Here is a 22,502-nt window from a genome sequence, read left to right on the forward strand (position 1 = left end):
TGAAAACAGACTTGGGGTTATTTGTGTTTTAGGCTTTCCCCTTGGCACCCAGGTAGGTGCACCCACACATGTGAGGTACTGTCTTCATCCGGATACCTGTGGGAACGCGGGACGATAGGCCATGTGTTCTTGGCAGTGTGTTTCGATGGGTGAGCCGAGTGAAATGTGCGGAAATGCATTTTTTTCCCACATTTCTGAATTTGCGGGGGTGTCTGGGTAATAAATTCTGGGCCGATTTGCACAAATCATACCTCTGCGGATTCCCACAGGTGTCCTCTTTTCGGAAATGCAAGGGGTTCCCTGATTTCCTTGATGGCTTGGACACCCGAGGCCCATATCTGTATGGTGGCGCATTTGCAGAGAGTGTGAAATTCAGTTGTGAAAACAGACCTGGGGTTACTTGTTTTTTAGGCTTTCCCCTTGGTGCCCAGGTACGTTCACCCACACATGTGAGGTACCATTTTCATCGGGACACCTGTGGGAACGTGGGACGGTAGGCCAAGTGTTGTTGGCAGCGTGTTTCGATGGGTGAGCCAAGTGAAATGTGCGGAAAATGCGTTTTTCCCCCACATTTCGGACTTTGCGGGGGTGTCTGGGTAATAAATTCTGGACCGATTTGGGCAAATCATACCTCTCTAGATTCCCACAGGTGTCCTCTTTTCGGAAATGCATGGGGTTCCCTGTTTTCCTTGGTGGCTTGAACACACAAGGCCCATATCTGTATGGTGTGCCCGTCTGCAGAGAGTGTGAAATTCAGGTGTGAAAACAGACTTGGGGTTACTTGTGTTTTAGGTTCTCCCCATGGCGCCCAGATAGATGCACCCACACATGTGAGGTACCGTTTTCATTGGGACACCTGTGGGAATGTGGGACGGTAGGCCATGTGTTGTTTCGAGCGTGTTTCGATGGGTGAGCCAAGTGAAATGTGCAGAAAATGCGTTTTCCCCCCACATTTCGGACTTTGCGGGGGTGTCTGGGTAATAAATTCTTGACCAATTTGGGAAAATCGTACCTCTGCAGATCCCCACTGGTGTCCTCTTTTCGGAAATGCATGGGGTTCCCTGTTTTCCTTGGTGGCTTGGACACCCAAGGCCCATATCTGTATGGTGTGCCCGTCTGCAGAGAGTGTGAAATTCAGGTGTGAAAACAGACTTGGGGTTACTTGTGTTTTAGGTTTTCCCCATGGCGTCCAGGTAGGTGCACCCACACATCTCAGGTACCGTTTTCATCGGGACACCTGTGGGAATGCGGGACGGTAGGCCATGTGTTGTTGGCAGCGTGTTTCGATGGGTAAGTGTTAGGGAGAATTCTCTGTTTAGGCTGAATTTCCCTACCTAGTGAGTCCCCCGGCAGCTTTGCTGGATTTCTGGGGTTTAATTTTTTTCTCCTGCCAAGAGTGAGACTCTTTTACCCTCCCTCTTGGACATGTTGAAGTGTGTTTTCTTGGTTAAACCTTGTGTTGAATGGGCTATGGGGTCTTTTACTCCATAGGGCCTCATGTATTTTTGTGATGTGGGTCACACAGCACCCTCTGTGCCGTGACCCAGGGGTGTCCTAGGGACTCCCCAACATAGACTCCATACCCTGGGACTGACTACTGTCTCCCAGGGCATGTAAAGTCACCAAAGACTTTGCTAGTCTTGAATCCTGAACAGAACCAGTACAAACCATCATATTGTGGACGTACTGGCTGGGGCAATTCGATTGCCCCAGGGTCTGTTAGTCGAGGGGGCACGTCTCCGTCCCCCCTGATCGAGTTTTGGCTGGTGGCAGTGGAAACTACTTTTTATATTCGACCGCGAATATTTTCCTATGGGATTTCCCATTGTTTTAGGCTAACACATTTAATTATTTATTTACGGTAGCCTTAAACATACCGCCGGTTTATATATTTATTTTTATAACTCCGGTTGGGACTTTTTGCCAAAACTTGATTCTAAAATGGCGTTGGTGTTCGCCTCTGTAACTCTGACCCAAAGTGGAGCCCTTTGTTCCACTTTTGGCGGGCTTCTCCACAGAAGCCCTCCAAAGTGGTGCCACTCTGTCTGGGGTACTTAGGAGGGGTGGAGGGGGATTTAGGCACCCTGGACTGAGTTACCTTGGTAACTCAAGTCGCACTCCGTCCTGATTGGCCCAAGTGGTGAGCCGCCCGGCTCACCACTTAGCATGTTTGAGTGACAGCTAGGCTGGGTGAATGGGGGCTTGCTGCATAAAAGCAGGGCTTTGGGGACTGGGACTTCAGAAGTCGCCACAGGACCAAGAATCCGACGAGGGAAGAGCTGAGCCGACCTGCTTCGACGACACCACCCGGTGGAGCCCTGCTGAACCGTCTCACCACTTTTTTCCCGACGACCGAGGAGAACTCTTAACGGAGTGGCTCCTTCCCTTGACTGGTGGGGACAACCAGTTTTCGCCTTCTTTCCGTTCTTTGAGGTATCTCGTGGTCGCCTTGCCTGTGCCAAGCACCCCGGCAACCGGAATACCACACTTTACCCCCATACCGCGAAAGTCGGTACCAACCCTTTAACCGGAGGACTCCGCGGCTGGTTTCTTCCCGGGCAGTGCAACGACCCTCTTCTTCTGCTCTTCAGCGAGAACTTCTTCTCCCCTGACCGACGTCGAGCCCTGCTGCCACTGCCTGGAACAACTGCCACCGCTGGAGGATCCTTTCCGCTTAAGGTACTGTGTTCCGCCTGGCTTCCCTTGCTACCGACTGTACGGGGTAGATTTAGTCCCCGGCTTTCGAACCTGGGAGTGCCTGGGACACTTTGGCTAAACTTTCTGAGCCACTCTAAACTCTTTTTGACTCTTTGCAAGACTTTGAATCTCTAACTAACAGTGTGATCTTGGGCACATTTTCGCTCCGGCTACTCTAAGAGTGGGCCCTGCCTAGTGACTTTTGCTCACCTGTGACTTTATTCTTCTTTAAGCCTATTGCAAGTGTTCTGGACCTTAGAGTGGTGTGTCTAACCTATTTCTGCTTTTTCTCTCCCTTTCTTGGAAACTACTAGAGTGTCATCTAACGTTAAGCACTCACCTCTGTTTTAATTAAGTGGTGTTTACCTAGAGTTGTCTAGATAGGAGAAAGGATTGAATCTACTTTCATTATAACTGTGTTGAAGTGCTTTTACTATATTTTTGCTAGAGTGTTTTTAACTTATGTGTATTTTAAATAAATAACTATATACTTTTGAAACCAAGCTCTGGTCAGTGTTTGCTTGTGCTATTGTGTTTTGGTACATATTGTGTATACTTTGCATACTGCCTAACTCTTCTTGAGGGAAGTCTGACTGCTCAGCCACAGCTACCAGGTAAATCTGGGTGGTACAGACTGCTACCAAAGGGGTTTACTGCTCTACCTGTAGTCTTAAATCTTTTGCAGTGTTCCCCAAGGGAACTGCACAGGTTTCTGCCTAACACTGGTGTACAGCGGTGGGATTTGTATTGAGTATACATGTTATTGTGCTTTAGATACCTTAGTGCAACTAACCACAAAGCTTAGCACTGAAAAAGTAAAACCTCTAACATGTCAGTTATAGAAAGCTATAGTCAAGAGTCCCTTGCAGCCAAAACTGCTGATTGTTTAAGAGTGCTCTGTAAACATAAGGATCTCCTGACTAAGGGCAAGAAAATGGAGCTGATTGAAAGATTGTTAGCTAACCAAAGTCTGGGTGATGGTTCAGAGGAGCCTACCACTCCAGCAACTGTAGATGACAGTATTGAAGTTAACATGGAGCAAAATGTTGATGATTCTGAGGAAGAGTCAGAAGAGGAGGGTGAGGCTGTTGTAACTGTCCCCCCTAGGCCTCTGCCTGCTCTACCTGCTGTACCTACTGGACCTTTACCAGGTCCCACATTTAGTCCTCAGTACTTTGAACTGGAGAAAATGAAGCTAGAATTGGAGTATAAGAAACTTAATGCTCAAACTGACAAAGAACTAAGGCTAAGGGAAATGGAGCTCAAGTATGACTTAGAAATGAAGAAATTATCTGTTGAGAATGTTTCTCTCTCTGGCTCCTCTAGAAGTTCCAGTCCTAAAAGACCCCGGATGCCTAAAGAATTGGTTGGTATGTATGAGCCTAAGTTGGATGTGTTGGATTGGTTGTCTCTGTTTGAATATAATCATGGGCTCCAGAACATCACAGGAAATGACTTACTCACCTGGTTGTTCTCTAGGCTCCCCCCTGTTGCAACTGATGTGGTAATGGAGATGGGGGAGGAGGATAGGAAGGACTATGAATGTGTGAAACTAGCTTTGATAGCTAGGTTTGGGAAGACCCCTTCCCAGTATCTTAAGAGGTTTAGGAGCCTCAAAAAGCATGATGGTACCCCTTGGGCTACCTGGGTGAATGAATGTTTGAAAAACTTAGAGGGATGGATTAAGGGTTACAAGGTGAACACTTATGAAGGTATGAAGAATTTGTTTATGTTGGAGACTATTTATGATGCCTGCTCTCCTGAGCTCAGACAACACTTGGCTGATTCCAGGGAATTGGATTCCCGGAAACTAGCTAAGGCTGCTGACTTGTGGGTTGCCAACAGGGCCACTCACAAGGATTCTGGGGTAACTCAGAAGAAGGATGGGGAGAAACAGCCTAAAAAAGACTCCAAAGAGAGTTCTAATAATTCCTATCCCAAAGAGGGCCCCAAACCACAAAATAACCAGGGTAAGCCACATGGGAAACCTAGTCAGGCTACTGTACCTTCTGGCCACAAGCCAGAAGGAGGTCAGAACAAGCCACCCTTCCAGAGAGCATTTGGACAATGCTATGTCTGTCAGGGTACTGACCATATCAAAGGAGATCCCAAGTGCAAGGGTAAACCTGCAGGGATCAGCACAGTCTCCTTAGCCTTCACTCCTGAGGATGAAGTACAGATGGCTAGTGCCCACTTTGAACTCTTTGCTGAAGAACCCTTGGGTCTTCAAGCAACTGTAAACTTAGAGCCTATGGGTCTGGTTAGTCCCCAGAATAGGGTTGTGTATAACTCCCTACCTGTTAACTCTAAGGTGTATTATGTGGACAGTGTTCTTGTCAATGGCCAGGATACTCCTGCCAGGAGAGACACTGGGGCCAGCAGAACAGTAGTGGATGAAAGCTTCTTTCAACCTGAGGATGTGGCCAAAGCACCCAAAGGTCCCACTAAGATGTCTGGAGGCCCTGTCCAAATGGTTCCTATTCTACCAGCCCTCATTCAGTGTAACAACATGACAGTGAGGATCCCTGTCAGTGTTCAGACTGAGGTACCTGGGAAGGTCCTGTTAGGGAATGACCTAAGAACTCTAGGAGTAGTGTCACATACCCCCAGGCCTCCCAGTATGGAGAAGCAGAACTTAACCAAATTGGCTAGAAAGGCTACCTTGAAGGACCCTTCTAAGCCTGTGGGACCCTCTACTGAGAACCCCACTACAAGCCCTGGTGTTAGTAAGTTGACCTCTAACCCAGGCACATTTCAGGATAGTATGCTAGGAACATGGGCGCCCCAACCAAGCTCCATCATTGTTCCCCTAGTCTCAGAGTCTCTGACTCCCCCTGCTTCTGAGGAAGAGGTGGATAGACCAACTAGGCCCCTATCTGGACCTGAGAGAACTGGTAATTCTCAGTGCTGGTGGAAAACCAGAAAAGAAAAGTCTAAGGCCAAAAACCTTCAGACTGTTGGACCTTCTACTGAAGACCCCAACTCAAATCCTAATATTAGGGGGGAAACTCCTAAAATAGGTAAGGGTAGATCTAAGAGGAAGGGGAAGCAGGTACATTGCCTAACCCCAACCCCTCCAACCAAGAGGCCTAAGACCCAACCTGCTCCCACAAGAGAGGTGGTGAGGAACCTTGGAGGCCCCTCTAGATCTAAGGGAATCCTTTATAAGGACCCCTTGAAAAAGCCTAACTTAGGTTCAGAAGTTGTACCAACTTCTGAGGGACTGGTCAACCAGATCCCCTATAACAAAAAGACTGATGTTCCTCAAAGGGTCTGTAGGTCCGTTAGCTTGCAAAAGAAAACCTTTGAGTTCTCCATTGAACATAGGTCAAGGTGTCACCATCAAAATGCTGATGGACTCTCTAGGATGTATATCATCGACTAGAGGTATGAGGTTCATCCAGGAGTGGATTAAATCCTCCTGTCCCTTAGTCTGGGGGGGGCGAGTGTTAGGGAGAATTCTCTGTTTAGGCTGAATTTCCCTACCTAGTGAGTCCCCCGGCAGCTTTGCTGGATTTCTGGGGTTTAATTTTTTTCTCCTGCCAAGAGTGAGACTCTTTTACCCTCCCTCTTGGACATGTTGAAGTGTGTTTTCTTGGTTAAACCTTGTGTTGAATGGGCTATGGGGTCTTTTACTCCATAGGGCCTCATGTATTTTTGTGATGTGGGTCACACAGCACCCTCTGTGCCGTGACCCAGGGGTGTCCTAGGGACTCCCCAACATAGACTCCATACCCTGGGACTGACTACTGTCTCCCAGGGCATGTAAAGTCACCAAAGACTTTGCTAGTCTTGAATCCTGAACAGAACCAGTACAAACCATCATATTGTGGACGTACTGGCTGGGGCAATTCGATTGCCCCAGGGTCTGTTAGTCGAGGGGGCACGTCTCCGTCCCCCCTGATCGAGTTTTGGCTGGTGGCAGTGGAAACTACTTTTTATATTCGACCGCGAATATTTTCCTATGGGATTTCCCATTGTTTTAGGCTAACACATTTAATTATTTATTTACGGTAGCCTTAAACATACCGCCGGTTTATATATTTATTTTTATAACTCCGGTTGGGACTTTTTGCCAAAACTTGATTCTAAAATGGCGTTGGTGTTCGCCTCTGTAACTCTGACCCAAAGTGGAGCCCTTTGTTCCACTTTTGGCGGGCTTCTCCACAGAAGCCCTCCAAAGTGGTGCCACTCTGTCTGGGGTACTTAGGAGGGGTGGAGGGGGATTTAGGCACCCTGGACTGAGTTACCTTGGTAACTCAAGTCGCACTCCGTCCTGATTGGCCCAAGTGGTGAGCCGCCCGGCTCACCACTTAGCATGTTTGAGTGACAGCTAGGCTGGGTGAATGGGGGCTTGCTGCATAAAAGCAGGGCTTTGGGGACTGGGACTTCAGAAGTCGCCACAGGACCAAGAATCCGACGAGGGAAGAGCTGAGCCGACCTGCTTCGACGACACCACCCGGTGGAGCCCTGCTGAACCGTCTCACCACTTTTTTCCCGACGACCGAGGAGAACTCTTAACGGAGTGGCTCCTTCCCTTGACTGGTGGGGACAACCAGTTTTCGCCTTCTTTCCGTTCTTTGAGGTATCTCGTGGTCGCCTTGCCTGTGCCAAGCACCCCGGCAACCGGAATACCACACTTTACCCCCATACCGCGAAAGTCGGTACCAACCCTTTAACCGGAGGACTCCGCGGCTGGTTTCTTCCCGGGCAGTGCAACGACCCTCTTCTTCTGCTCTTCAGCGAGAACTTCTTCTCCCCTGACCGACGTCGAGCCCTGCTGCCACTGCCTGGAACAACTGCCACCGCTGGAGGATCCTTTCCGCTTAAGGTACTGTGTTCCGCCTGGCTTCCCTTGCTACCGACTGTACGGGGTAGATTTAGTCCCCGGCTTTCGAACCTGGGAGTGCCTGGGACACTTTGGCTAAACTTTCTGAGCCACTCTAAACTCTTTTTGACTCTTTGCAAGACTTTGAATCTCTAACTAACAGTGTGATCTTGGGCACATTTTCGCTCCGGCTACTCTAAGAGTGGGCCCTGCCTAGTGACTTTTGCTCACCTGTGACTTTATTCTTCTTTAAGCCTATTGCAAGTGTTCTGGACCTTAGAGTGGTGTGTCTAACCTATTTCTGCTTTTTCTCTCCCTTTCTTGGAAACTACTAGAGTGTCATCTAACGTTAAGCACTCACCTCTGTTTTAATTAAGTGGTGTTTACCTAGAGTTGTCTAGATAGGAGAAAGGATTGAATCTACTTTCATTATAACTGTGTTGAAGTGCTTTTACTATATTTTTGCTAGAGTGTTTTTAACTTATGTGTATTTTAAATAAATAACTATATACTTTTGAAACCAAGCTCTGGTCAGTGTTTGCTTGTGCTATTGTGTTTTGGTACATATTGTGTATACTTTGCATACTGCCTAACTCTTCTTGAGGGAAGTCTGACTGCTCAGCCACAGCTACCAGGTAAATCTGGGTGGTACAGACTGCTACCAAAGGGGTTTACTGCTCTACCTGTAGTCTTAAATCTTTTGCAGTGTTCCCCAAGGGAACTGCACAGGTTTCTGCCTAACAGTAAGCCAAGTGAAATGTTCGGAAAATGCATTTTTCCCCCACATTTCGGACTTTGCGGGGGTGTCTGGATAATAAATTTTGGACCGATCTGGACAAGTCATACCTCTGCAGATTCCCACAGGTGTCCTCTTTTCAGAAATGGATGGAGTTCCCTGTTTTCCTTGGTGGCTTGGACACCCAATACCCATATCTGTATGGTGTGCCCGTCTGCAGAGAGGGTGAAATTCAGGTGTGAAAACAGACTTGGGGTTACTTGTGTTTTAGGCTTTCTCCTTGGCACCAAGGTAGGTTCACCCACACATGTGAGATACCATTTTCATTGGGACACCTGTGGGAATGCAGCACGGTAGGCCATGTGTTGTTGGCAGTGTGTTTCGATGGGTGAGCCGAGTGAAATGTGCAGAAAATGCGTTTTCTTCCCACATTTCGGACTTTGCGGGTGTGTCTGTGTAATAAATTCTTGGCCGATTTGTACAAATCATACCTCTGCAGATTCCCACGGGTGTCTTCTTTTAGGAAATGCATGGGGTTCCCTGTTTTGCTTGGTGGCTTGGACACCTGAGGCCCATATCTGTATGGTGTGCCCGTCTGCAGAGAATGTGAAATTCAGGTGCGAAAACAGACTTGGGGTTACTTGTGTTTTAGGTTTTCCCCTTGACGCCCAGGTAGGGGCACCCACACATGTGAGGTACAGTTTTCATTGGGACACCTGTGGGAACGCGGGACAGTAGGCCATGTGTTGTTGTCAGCGTGTTTCGATGGGTGAGCCAAGTGAAATGTGCGGAAAATGCATTTTTTTCCCACATTTCGGACTTTGCGTGGGTGTCTGGGTAATACATTCTTTGCCGATTTGCGGAAATCATACCTCTGTGGATTCCCACGGGTGTCCTCTTTTCAGAAATGCATGGGGTTCCCTGTTTTCCTTGGTGGCTTGGACACCCGAGGCCCATATCTGTATGGTGTGCCCGTCTGCAGAGAGTGTGAAATTCAGGTGTGAAAACAGACTTGGGGTTACTTGTGTTTTAGGCTTTCTCCTTCGCGCCCAGGTAGGTGCACCCACACATGTGAGGTACCGTTTTCATTGGTACACCTGTGGGAACGCGCAACGGTAGGCCATGTGTTGTTGGCAGCGTGTTTCGAGGGGTGTGCCGAGTGAAATGTGCGGAAAATGCCTTTCTTCCCACATTTCAGACTTTGAAGGGGTGCCTGGGTAATACATTCTGGGCCGATTTGTGCAAATCATACCTCTGCGGATTCCTACGGGTGTCTTCTTTTCGGAAATGCGTGGGGCTCCTTGTTTTCCTTGGTGGCTCGGACACCCGAGGCCCATATCTGTATGGTGTGCCCGTCTGCAGAGAGTGTGAAATTCAGGTGTGAAAACAGACTTGGGGTTACTTGTGTTTTAGGCTTTCCCCTTGGCGCCCAGGTAGTTGCACCCACACATGTGAGGTATCGTTTTCATCCGGACACCTGTGGGAACGCGGGACGATAGGCCATGTGTTATTGGCAGCGTGTTTCGATGGGTGTGCTGAGTGAAATGTGCAGGAAATGTGTTTTTATTCCCACATTTCGGAATGTGCTGGATTGTCTGGGTAATAAATTCTTGGCCGATTTGCGAAAATCATACGTCTGCGGATTCCCACTGGAGTCCTCTTTTTGGAAATGCATGGGGTTCCCTGTATTCCTTGGTAGCTTGGAAACCAGAGGCCCATATCTGTATGGTGTGCCTGTCTGCAGAGAGTGTGAAATTCAGGTGTGAAAACAGACTTGGGGTTACTTGTGTTTTAGGTTTTCCCCATGACGCCCAGTTAGGTGCACCCACACATGTGAGGTACTGTTTTTATTGGGACACCTGTGGGAATGTGAGACGGTAGGCCATGTGTTCTTGGCAGCATGTTTCGATGGGTGAGCCAAGTTAAATGTGCGGAAAATGCGTTTTCCCCCACATTTCAGACTTTGCGGGGGTGTCTGGGTAATAAATTCTGGGCCGATTTGCGCAAATCATACCTCTGCGGATTCCCACGGGTGTCTTCTTTTCAGAAATGCATGGGGTTCCCTGTCTTCCTTGGTGGCTTGGACACCCGAGACCCATGTCTGTATGGTGTGCCCGTCTGCAGAGAGTGTGAAATTCAGGTGTGAAAACAGACTTGGGGTTATTTGTGTTTTAGGCTTTCCCCTTGGCACCCAGGTAGGTGCACCCACACGTGTGAGGTACCGTTTTCATTCGCACACCTGTGGGAACGTGGGACGATAGGCCATGTGTTCTTGGCTGCGTGTTTCGATGGGTGAGCCGAGTGAAATGTGCAGAAATGCATTTTATTTCCCACAATTCTGAATTTGCGGGGGTGTCTGGGTAATAAATTCTGGGCCGATTTGCACAAATCATACCTCTGCGGATTCCCACAGGTGTCCTCTTTTTGGAAATGCAAGGGGTTCCCTGATTTCCTTGGTGGCTTGGACACCCAAGGCCCATATCTGTATGGTGGCGCATCTGCAGAGAGTGTGAAATTCAGGTGTGAAAACAGACCTGGGGTTACTTGTGTTTTAGGCTTTCCCCTTGGTGCCCAGGTATGTTCACCCACACATGTGAGGTACCATTTTCATCGGGACACCTGTGGGAACGTGGGACGGTAGGCCAAGTGTTGTTGGTAGCGTTTTTCGATGGGTGAGCCATGTGAAATGTGCGGAAAATGCGTTTTTCCCCCACATTTCAGACTTTGCGGTGGTGTCTGGGTAATAAATTCTTGACCGATTTGGGCAAATCATATTCTCCAGATTCCCACGGCTGTCCTCTTTTCGGAACTGCATGGGGTTCCCTGTTTTCCTTGGTGGCTTGAACACACAAGGCCCATATCTGTATGGTGTGCCCGTCTGCAGAGAGTGTGAAATTCAGGTGTGAAAACAGACTTGGGGTCACTTGTGTTTTAGGTTCTCCCCATGGCGCCCAGATAGGTGCACCCACACATGTGAGGTACCGTTTTCATCGGGACACCTGTGGGAATGCGGGACGATAGGCCATGTGTTGTTGGCAGCGTGTTTCGATGGGTGAGCCAAGTGAAATGTGCAGAAAATGCGTTTTCCCCCCATATTTCGGATTTTGCGGGGGTATCTGGGTAATAAATTCTTGACCAATTTGGGAAAATCATACCTCTGCAGATGCCCATGGGTGTCCTCTTTTCGGAAGTGCATGGGGTTCCCTGTTTTCCTTGGTGGCTTGGACACCTGAGGCCCATATCTGTATGGTGTGCCCGTCTCCAGAGAATGTGAAATTCAGGTGTGAAAACAGACTTGGGGTTACTTGTGTTTTAGGCTTTCCCCTTGACGCCCAGGTAGGGGCACCCACACATGTGAGGTACGGTTTTCATCGGGACACCTGTGGGAATGCAGGACGGTAGGCCATGTGTTGTTGGCAGCGTGTTTCGATCGGTGAGTCAAGTGAAATGTGCAGAAAATGTGTTTTTTTCCCCACATTTTGGATTTTGCAAGGGTGTCTGGGTAATACATTGTGGGCCGATTTGTGCAAATCATACCTCTGCGGATTCCCACGGGTGTCCTCTTTTCGGAAATGCATGGGGTTCCCTGTTTTCCTTGGTGGCTTGGACACCCAAGGCCCATATCTATATGGTGTGCCCGTCTGCAGAGAGTGTGAAATTCAGGTGTGAAAACACAATTGGAGTTACTTGTGTTTTAGGTTTTCCCCATGACGCTCAGGTAGGTGCACCCACACATGTGAGGTACCGTTTTCATCGGGACACCTGTGGGAACGCGGGACGGTAGGCATGTGTTGTTGGCAGCGTGTTTCGATGGGTGAGCCAAGTGAAATGTGCGGAAAATGCATTTTTCCCCTACATTTCAGACTTTGCGGGGGTGTCTGGGTAATAAATTCTGGACCGATTCGGGCAAATCATACCTCTGCAGATTCCCAGCGGTGTCCTCTTTTCGGAAATGCATGGGGTTCCCTGTTTTCCTTTGTGGCTTGGACACCCAAGGCCCATATCTGTATGGTGTGCCCGTCTGCAGAAAGTGTGAAATTCAGGTGTGAAAACCAACTTGGGGTTACTTGTGTTTTAGGCTTTCCCCTTGGCACCCAGGTAGGTTCACCCACAAATGTGAGATACCATTTTCATCGGGACACCTGTGGGAATGCAGGACGGTAGGCCATGTGTTGTTGGCAGCGTGTTTCGATGGGTGAGCCGAGTGAAAGGTGCGGAAAATTCGTTTTTTTCCCACATTTCGGACTTTGCGGGTGTGTCTGTGTAATAAATTCTGGGCCGATTTGCGCAAATCATACCTCTTCAGATTCCCACGGGTGTCCTCTTTTAGGAAATGCATGGGGTTCCTTGTTTTGCTTGGTGGCTTGGACACCCGAGGCCCATATCTGTATGGTGTCCCCGTCTGCAGAGAGTGTGAAATTCGGGTGTGAAAACAGACTTGGGGTTACTTGTGTTTTAGACTTTCCCCTTGGCACCCACGTAGGTTCACCACACACATGTGAGATACCATTTTCATCGGGACACCTGTGGGAACGCGGGGCAGTAAGTCATGTGTTGTTGGCAGCGTGTTTCGATGGATGAGCTGAGTGAAATGTGCAGAAAATGTGTTTTTTTCCCCACATTTTGGATTTTGCAAGGGTGTCTGGGTAATACATTTTGGGCCGATTTGCGCAAATCATACCTCTGCGGATACCCACAGGTGTCCTCTTTTCGGAAATGGATGGGGTTCCCTATTTTCTTAGGTGGCTTGGACACCCAAGGCCCATATCTGTATGGTGTGCCTGTCTGCAGAGAGTGTGAAATTCAGGTGTGAAAACAGACTTGGGGATACTTGTGTTTTAGGTTTTCCCCATGGCGCCCAGGTAGGTGCACCCACACATGTCAGGTACCGTTTTCATCGGGACACCCGTGGGAATGCAGGACGGTAGGCCATGTGTTGTTGGCAGCGTGTTTCGATGGGTGAGCCAAGTGAAATGTTCGGAAAATGCATTTTCCCCCCACATTTCGGACTTTGCGGGGGTGTCTGGATAATAAATTCTGGACCGATCTGGACAAATCATACCTCTGCAGATTCCCACAGATGTACTCTTTTCGGAAATGGATGGGGTTCCCTGTTTTCCTTGGTGGCTTGGACACTCAAGGCCCATATCTGTAAGGTGTGCCCGTCTGCAGAGAGTGTGAAATTCAGGTGTGAAAACAGACTTGGGGTTACTTGTGTTTTAGGCTTTCTCCTTGGCACCCAGGTAGGTTCACCCACACATGTGAGATACTATTTTCATTGGGACACCTGTGGGAACGCAGCACGGTAGGCCATGTGCTGTTGGCAGTGTGTTTCGATGGGTGAGCCGAGTGAAATGTGCGGAAAATGCGTTTTCTTCCCACATTTCGGAATTTGCCGGTGTGTCTGTGTAATAAATTCTTGGCCGATTTGCGCAAATCATACCTCTGCAGATTCCCACGGGTGTCCTCTTTTAGGAAATGCCTGGGGTTCCCTGTTTTGCTTGGTGGCTTGGACACTCGAGGCCCATATCTGTATGGTGTGCCCGTCTGCAGAGAGTGTGAAATTCAGGTGTGAAAACAGACTTGGGGTTACTTGTGTTTTAGGCTTTCCCCTTGGCGCCCAGGTAGGTGCACCCACACATGTGAGGTACCATTTTCATCGGGAAACCCGTGGGAACACAGGACGGTAGGCCATGTGTTGTTGGCAGCGTGTTTCGATCGGTGAGCCAAGTGAAATGTGCAGAAAATATGTTTTTTTCCCCACATTTTGGATTTTGCAAGGGTGCCTGGTAAATACATTTTGGGCCGATTTGCGCAAATCATACCTCTGTGGATTCCCACAGGTGTCCTCTTTTTGGAAATGGATGGGGTTGCCTGTTTTCTTTGGTGGCTTGGACACTCGAGGCCCATATCTGTATGGTGTGCCCGTCTGCAGAGAGTGTGAGATTCAGGTGTGAAAACAGACTTGGGGTTACTTGTGTTTTAGGCTTTCCCCTTGGCGCCCAGGTAGGTGCACCCACACATGTGAGGTACCATTTTCATCGGGACACCTGTGGGAACGCAGGACGGTAGGCCATGTGTTGTTGTCAGCGTGTTTCGATGGGTGAGCCAAGTGAAATGTGCGGAAAATGCATTTTTTTCCAACATTACAGACTTTGTGTGGGTGTCTGGGTAATAAATTCTGGGCCGATTTGCACAAATCATACCTCTGCGGATTCCCACGGGTGTCTTCTTTTTGGAAATGAATGGGGTTCCCTGTTTTCCTTGGTGGATTGGACAAGCGGGACCCATGTCTGTATGGTGTGCCCGTCTGCAGAGAGTGTGAAATTCAGGTGTGAAAACAGACTTGGGGTTATTTGTGTTTTAGGCTTTCCTCTTGGCACCCAGGTACGTGCACCCACACATGTGAGGTACCGTTTTCATCCGGACACCTGTGGGAAGGCGGGACGATAGGCCATGTGTTGTTGGCAGCGTGTTTCGATGGGTGAGCCGAGTGAAATGTGCGGAAATGCATTTTTTTTCCCCACATTTCTGAATTTGCGGGGGTGTCTGGGTAATAAATTCTGGGCCGATTTGCACAAATCATACCTCTGCGGATTCCCACAGGTGTCCTCTTTTCGGAAATGCAAGGGGTTCCCTGATTTCCTTGGTGGCTTGAACACCCGAGGCCCATATCTGTATGGTGGCGCATCTGCAGAGAGTGTGAAATTCAGGTGTGAAAACAGACTTGGGGTTACTTGTGTTTTAGGCTTTCCCCTTGGCGCCCATGCAGGTTCACCCACACATGTGAGGTACCATTTTCATGGGGACACCTGTGGGAACATGGGACGGTAGGCCATGTGTTGTTGGCAGTGTGTTTCGATGGGTGAGCCAAGTGAAATGTGCGGAAAATGCGTTTTTCCCCCACATTTCGGACTTTGTGGGGGGGTCTGGGTAATAAATTCTGGACCGATTTGGGAAAATCATACTTTCTAGATTCCCACGGGTGTCCTCTTTTTGGAAATGCATGGGGTTCCCTGTTTTCCTTGGTGGCTTGAACACCCAAGGCCCGCATTTGTATGGTGTGCCCGTCTGCAGAGAATGTGAAATTTAGGTGTGAAAACAGACTTGGGGTTACTTGTGTTTTAGGCTTTCTCCTTGGCACCCAGGTAGGTTCACCCACACATGTGAGATACCATTTTCATTGGGACACCTGTGAGAACGCAGCACGGTAGGCCATGTGTTGTTGGCAGTGTGTTTCGATGGGTGAGCCGAGTGAAATGTGCGGAAAATGCATTTTCTTCCCACATTTCGGAATTTGCGGGAGGTTCTGTGTAATAAATTCTTGGCCGATTTGCGCAAATCATACCTCTGCAGATTCCCACGGGTGTCCTCTTTTAGGAAATGCCTGGGGTTCCCTGTTTTGCTTGGTGGCTTGGACACTCGAGGCCCATATCTGTATGGTGTGCCCGTCTGCAGAGATTGTGAAATTCAGGTGTGAAAACAGACTTGGGGTTACTTGTGTTTTAGGCTTTCCCCTTGGCGCCCAGGTAGTTGCACCCACACATGTGAGGTATCGTTTTCATCCGGACACCTGTGGGAACGCGGGACGATAGGCCATGTGTTGTTGGCAGCGTGTTTCGATGGGTGTGCTGAGTGAAATGTGCAGGAAATGTGTTTTTATTCCCACATTTCGGAATGTGCTGGATTGTCTGGGTAATAAATTCTTGGCCGATTTGCGAAAATCATACGTCTGCGGATTCCCACTGGAGTCCTCTTTTTGGAAATGCATGGGGTTCCCTGTATTCCTTGGTTGCTTGGAAACCAGAGGCCCATATCTGTATGGTGTGCCTGTCTGCAGAGAGTGTGAAATTCAGGTGTGAAAACAGACTTGGGGTTACTTGTGTTTTAGGTTTTCCCCATGACGCCCAGTTAGGTGCACCCACACATGTGAGGTACTGTTTTTATTGGGACACCTGTGGGAATGTGAGACGGTAGGCCATGTGTTCTTGGCAGCATGTTTCGATGGGTGAGCCAAGTTAAATGTGTGGAAAATGCGTTTTCCCCCACATTTCAGACTTTGCGGGGGTGTCTGGGTAATAAATTCTGGGCCGATTTGCGCAAATCATACCTCTGCGGATTCCCACGGGTGTCTTCTTTTCAGAAATGCATGGGGTTCCCTGTCTTCCTTGGTGGCTTGGACACCCGAGACCCATGTCTGTATGGTGTGCCCGTCTGCAGAGAGTGTGAAATTCAGGTGTGAAAACAGACTTGGGGTTATTTGTGTTTTAGGCTTTCCCCTTGGCACCCAGGTAGGTGCACCCACACATGTGAGGTACCATTTTCATTCGCACACCTGTGGGAACGCGGGACGATAGGCCATGTGTTCTTGGCTGCGTGTTTCGATGGGTGAGCCGAGTGAAATGTGCAGAAATGCATTTTATTCACCACAATTCTGAATTTGCGGGGGTGTCTGGGTAATAAATTCTGGGCCGATTTGCACAAATCATACCTCTGCGGATTCCCACAGGTGTCCTCCTTTTGGAAATGCAAGGGGTTCCCTGATTTCCTTGGTGGCTTGGACTACCAAGGCCCATATCTGTATGGTGGCGCATCTGCAGAGAGTGTGAAATTCAGGTGTGAAAACAGACCTGGGGTTACTTGTGTTTTAGGCTTTCCCCTTGGTGCCCAGGTATGTTCACCCACACATGTGAGGTACCATTTTCATCGGGACACCTGTGGGAACGTGGGACGGTAGGCCAAGTGTTGTTGGTAGCGTTTTTCGATGGGTGAGCCAAGTGAAATGTGCGGAAAATGCGTTTTTCCCCCACATTTCAGACTTTGCGGTGGTGTCTGGGTAATAAATTCTTGACCGATTTGGGCAAATCATATTCTCCAGATTCCCACGGGTGTCCTCTTTTCGGAACTGCATGGGGTTCCCTGTTTTCCTTGGTGGCTTGAACACACAAGGCCCATATCTGTATGGTGTGCCCGTCTGCAGAGAGTGTGAAATTCAGGTGTGAAAACAGACTTGGGGTCACTTGTGTTTTAGGTTCTCCCCATGGCGCCCAGATAGGTGCACCCACAAATGTGAGGTACCGTTTTCATCGGGACACCTGTGGGAATGCGGGACGATAGGCCATGTGTTGTTGGCAGCGTGTTTCGATGGGTGAGCCAAGTGAAATGTGCAGAAAATGCGTTTTCCCCCCATATTTCGGACTTTGCGGGGGTATCTGGGTAATAAATTCTTGACCAATTTGGGAAAATCATACCTCTGCAGATCCCCATGGGTGTCCTCTTTTCGGAAGTGCATGGGGTTCCCTGTTTTCCTTGGTGGCTTGGACACCTGAGGCCCATATCTGTATGGTGTGCCCGTCTCCAGAGAATGTGAAATTCAGGTGTGAAAACAGACTTGGGGTTACTTGTGTTTTAGGCTTTCCCCTTGACGCCCAGGTAGGGGCACCCACACATGTGAGGTACGGTTTTCATCGGGACACCTGTGGGAATGCAGGACGGTAGGCCATGTGTTGTTGGCAGCGTGTTTCGATCGGTGAGTCAAGTGAAATGTGCAGAAAATTTGTTTTTTTCCCCACATTTTGGATTTTGCAAGGGTGTCTGGGTAATACATTGTGGGCCGATTTGTGCAAATCATACCTCTGCGGATTCCCACGGGTGTCCTCTTTTCGGAAATGCATGGGGTTCCCTGTTTTCCTTGGTGGCTTGGACACCCAAGGCCCATATCTATATGGTGTGCCCGTCTGCAGAGAGTGTGAAATTCAGGTGTGAAAACACAATTGGAGTTACTTGTGTTTTAGGTTTTCCCCATGACGCTCAGGTAGGTGCACCCACACATGTGAGGTACCGTTTTCATCGGGACACCTGTGGGAACGCGGGACGGTAGGCCATGTGTTGTTGGCAGCGTGTTTCGATGGGTGAGCCAAGTGAAATGTGCGGAAAATGCATTTTTCCCCTACATTTCAGACTTTGCGGGGGTGTCTGGGTAATAAATTCTGGACCGATTTGGGCAAATCATACCTCTGCAGATTCCCAGCGGTGTCCTCTTTTCGGAAATGCATGGGGTTCCCTGTTTTCCTTTGTGGCTTGGACACCCAAGGCCCATATCTGTATGGTGTGCCCGTCTGCAGAAAGTGTGAAATTCAGGTGTGAAAACCAACTTGGGGTTACTTGTGTTTTAGGCTTTCCCCTTGGCACCCAGGTAGGTTCACCCACAAATGTGAGATACCATTTTCATCGGGACACCTGTGGGAATGCAGGACGGTAGGCCATGTGTTGTTGGCAGCGTGTTTCGATGGGTGAGCCGAGTGAAAGGTGCGGAAAATTCGTTTTTTTCCCACATTTCGGACTTTGCGGGTGTGTCTGTGTAATAAATTCTGGGCCGATTTGCGCAAATCATACCTCTTCAGATTCCCACGGGTGTCCTCTTTTAGGAAATGCATGGGGTTCCTTGTTTTGCTTGGTGGCTTGGACACCCGAGGCCCATATCTGTATGGTGTCCCCGTCTGCAGAGAGTGTGAAATTCGGGTGTGAAAACAGACTTGGGCTTACTTGTGTTTTAGACTTTCCCCTTGGCACCCACGTAGGTTCACCACACACATGTGAGATACCATTTTCATCGGGACACCTGTGGGAACGCGGGACAGTAAGTCATGTGTTGTTGGCAGCGTGTTTCGATGGATGAGCTGAGTGAAATGTGCAGAAAATGTGTTTTTTTCCCCACATTTTGGATTTTGCAAGGGTGTCTGGGTAATACATTTTGGGCCGATTTGCGCAAATCATACCTCTGCGGATACCCACAGGTGTCCTCTTTTCGGAAATGGATGGGGTTCCCTATTTTCTTAGGTGGCTTGGACACCCAAGGCCCATATCTGTATGGTGTGCCTGTCTGCAGAGAGTGTGAAATTCAGGTGTGAAAACAGACTTGGGGATACTTGTGTTTTAGGTTTTCCCCATGGCGCCCAGGTAGGTGCACCCACACATGTCAGGTACCGTTTTCATCGGGACACCCGTGGGAATGCAGGACGGTAGGCCATGTGTTGTTGGCAGCGTGTTTCGATGGGTGAGCCAAGTGAAATGTTCGGAAAATGCATTTTCCCCCCACATTTCGGACTTTGCGGGGGTGTCTGGATAATAAATTCTGGACCGATCTGGACAAATCATACCTCTGCAGATTCCCACAGATGTACTCTTTTCGGAAATGGATGGGGTTCCCTGTTTTCCTTGGTGGCTTGGACACTCAAGGCCCATATCTGTAAGGTGTGCCCGTCTGCAGAGAGTGTGAAATTCAGGTGTGAAAACAGACTTGGGGTTACTTGTGTTTTAGGCTTTCTCCTTGGCACCCAGGTAGGTTCACCCACACATGTCAGATACTATTTTCATTGGGACACCTGTGGGAACGCAGCACGGTAGGCCATGTGCTGTTGGCAGTGTGTTTTGATGGGTGAGCCGAGTGAAATGTGCGGAAAATGCGTTTTCTTCCCACATTTCGGAATTTGCCGGTGTGTCTGTGTAATAAATTCTTGGCCGATTTGCGCAAATCATACCTCTGCAGATTCCCACGGGTGTCCTCTTTTAGGAAATGCCTGGGGTTCCCTGTTTTGCTTGGTGGCTTGGACACTCGAGGCCCATATCTGTATGGTGTGCCCGTCTGCAGAGAGTGTGAAATTCAGGTGTGAAAACAGACTTGGGGTTACTTGTGTTTTAGGCTTTCCCCTTGGCGCCCAGGTAGGTGCACCCACACATGTGAGGTACCATTTTCATCGGGAAACCCGTGGGAACACAGGACGGTAGGCCATGTGTTGTTGGCAGCGTGTTTCGATCGGTGAGCCAAGTGAAATGTGCAGAAAATGTGTTTTTTTCCCCACATTTTGGATTTTGCAAGGGTGCCTGGTAAATACATTTTGGGCCGATTTGCGCAAATCATACCTCTGTGGATTCCCACAGGTGTCCTCTTTTTGGAAATGGATGGGGTTGCCTGTTTTCTTTGGTGGCTTGGACACTCGAGGCCCATATCTGTATGGTGTGCCCGTCTGCAGAGAGTGTGAGATTCAGGTGTGAAAACAGACTTGGGGTTACTTGTGTTTTAGGCTTTCCCCTTGGCGCCCAGGTAGGTGCACCCACACATGTGAGGTACCATTTTCATCGGGACACCTGTGGGAACGCGGGACGGTAGGCCATGTGTTGTTGTCAGCGTGTTTCGATGGGTGAGCCAAGTGAAATGTGCGGAAAATGCATTTTTTTCCAACATTACAGACTTTGTGTGGGTGTCTGGGTAATAAATTCTGGGCCGATTTGCACAAATCATACCTCTGCTGATTCCCACGGGTGTCTTCTTTTTGGAAATGAATGGGGTTCCCTGTTTTCCTTGGTGGATTGGACAAGCGGGACCCATGTCTGTATGGTGTGCCCGTCTGCAGAGAGTGTGAAATTCAGGTGTGAAAACAGACTTGGGGTTATTTGTGTTTTAGGCTTTCCTCTTGGCACCCAGGTACGTGCACCCACACATGTGAGGTACCGTTTTCATCCGGACACCTGTGGGAAGGCGGGACGATAGGCCATGTGTTGTTGGCAGCGTGTTTCGATGGGTGAGCCGAGTGAAATGTGCGGAAATGCATTTTTTTTCCCCACATTTCTGAATTTGCGGGGGTGTCTGGGTAATAAATTCTGGGCCGATTTGCACAAATCATACCTCTGCGGATTCCCACAGGTGTCCTCTTCTCGGAAATGCAAGGGGTTCCCTGATTTCCTTGGTGGCTTGAACACCCGAGGCCCATATCTGTATGGTGGCGCATCTGCAGAGAGTGTGAAATTCAGGTGTGAAAACAGACTTGGGGTTACTTGTGTTTTAGGCTTTCCCCTTGGCGCCCATGCAGGTTCACCCACACATGTGAGGTACCATTTTCATGGGGACACCTGTGGGAACATGGGACGGTAGGCCATGTGTTGTTGGCAGTGTGTTTCGATGGGTGAGCCAAGTGAAATGTGCGGAAAATGCGTTTTTCCCCCACATTTCGGACTTTGCGGGGGTGTCTGGGTAATAAATTCTGGACCGATTTGGGAAAATCATACTTTCTAGATTCCCACGGGTGTCCTCTTTTTGGAAATGCATGGGGTTCCCTGTTTTCCTTGGTGGCTTGAACACCCAAGGCCCGCATTTGTATGGTGTGCCCGTCTGCAGAGAGTGTGAAATTCAGGTGTGAAAACAAACTTGGGGTTACTTGTGTTTTAGGTTTTCCCCATGCGCCCAGGTAGGTGCACCCACACATGTGAGGTACCGTTTTCATTGGTACACCTGTGGGAATGCGGGACGGTAGGCCATGTGTTGTTTGGCAGCGTGTCTCGATGGGTGCGCCAAGTGAAATGTGCAGAAAATCCGTTTCCCCCCCCATTTTGCACTTTGCGGTGGTGTCTGGGTAATAAATTCTGGACCGATTTGCGCAAATCATACCTCTGCAGATTCCCACGGGTGTCCTCTTTTCAGAAATGCATGGGGTTCCATGTTTTCCTTGGTGGCTTGGACACCCAAGGCCCGCATTTGTATGGTGTGCCCATCTGCAGAGAGTGTGAAATTCAGGTGTGAAAACAGACTTGGGTTTTTTTGTGTTTTAGGCTTTCCCCTTGGCACCCAGGTAGGTTCACCCACACATGTGAGATACCATTTTCATTGGGACACCTGTGGGAACGCGGGACGGTAGGCCATGTGTTGTTGGCTGCGTGTTTCGATGGGTGAGCCAAGTGAAATGTGCAGTTTTTACCCCACATTTCGGAATGTGCGGGGGTGTCTGGCTAATAAATTCTTGGCCGATTTGTGAAAATCATACGTCTGCGGATTCCCACGGGTGTCCTCTTTTCAGAAATGCATGGGGTTCCCTGTTTTTCTTGGTGCCTTGGAAACCCGAGGCCCATATCTGTATGGTGTGCCCGTCTGCAGAGAGTGTGAAATTCAGGTGTGAAAACAGACTTGGGGTCACTTGTGTTTTAGGTTCTCCCCATGGCGCCCAGGTATGTGCACCCACACATGTGAGGTACCGTTTTCATCGGGACACCTGTGGGAATGCGGGACGGTAGGCCATGTGTTGTTGGCAGTGTGTTTTGATGGGTGAGCCAAGTGAAATGTGCAGTTTTTCCCCCACATTTCGGACTTTGCGGGGGTGTCTGGGTAATACATTCTTGACCAATTTGGGAAAATCATACCTCTGCAGATCCCCACAGGTGTCCTCTTTTCGGAAATGCATGGGGTTCCCT

Source organism: Ambystoma mexicanum, chromosome 2q, assembly GCF_040938575.1.
Source record: "Ambystoma mexicanum isolate Mex_15411 chromosome 2q, UKY_AmexF1_1, whole genome shotgun sequence".
Classification (NCBI taxonomy): Eukaryota; Metazoa; Chordata; class Amphibia; order Caudata; family Ambystomatidae; genus Ambystoma; species Ambystoma mexicanum.